This window comes from Plasmopara halstedii (assembly GCF_900000015.1).
Source record: "Plasmopara halstedii genome assembly, contig: Scaffold_1211, whole genome shotgun sequence".
Classification (NCBI taxonomy): domain Eukaryota; phylum Oomycota; class Peronosporomycetes; order Peronosporales; family Peronosporaceae; genus Plasmopara; species Plasmopara halstedii.
In genome coordinates this window covers 1,473,891-1,474,369 of record NW_020188126.1, presented here as the reverse complement: position 1 = coordinate 1,474,369, position 479 = coordinate 1,473,891, and positions in this window count along the sequence as shown.

The following is a 479-nucleotide window of genomic DNA, read 5'->3' as shown; positions in this document are numbered from 1 at the left end:
TCCGACGAAGAGCTGCTAACCCCGCAGTCTTCGTCCAGTGGATAACGTGCCACTCCACAAGCATCTGAAGGACCGTGCCCATGATACCTCAGCCTCTGTCCGACCATGCCATCAATGGCATGCAGCGACTGCTTCACAACGAGAGCAGTGCTCAGTGGTTAACGTGCGACTTCACGTGCATCACGGAGGCCTCGCCCTCGATGCCTCGGTCCTTGGCCGACCATGTCACGCATGACATGCAGCGGCTGCTCCGAAACTTGAGCAGCGCTCAGTCAGTTACGTGCCACTCCACGATCAGCCCGCAAGCCACGCTCAGGACTCCTTCCGATACACCGTTGGTGTCTACCAACTCGGATATTCCAATGTCCAGCACGTTGACTGTCTCGGTCCAGTGCGCTCGCCAATAGCGCTTTTGTCTCTTAGCAAAGGTGGGTTCATGACTAGACGAAGCTCCACCAAGAGACGTGTGCGTGTCGCCC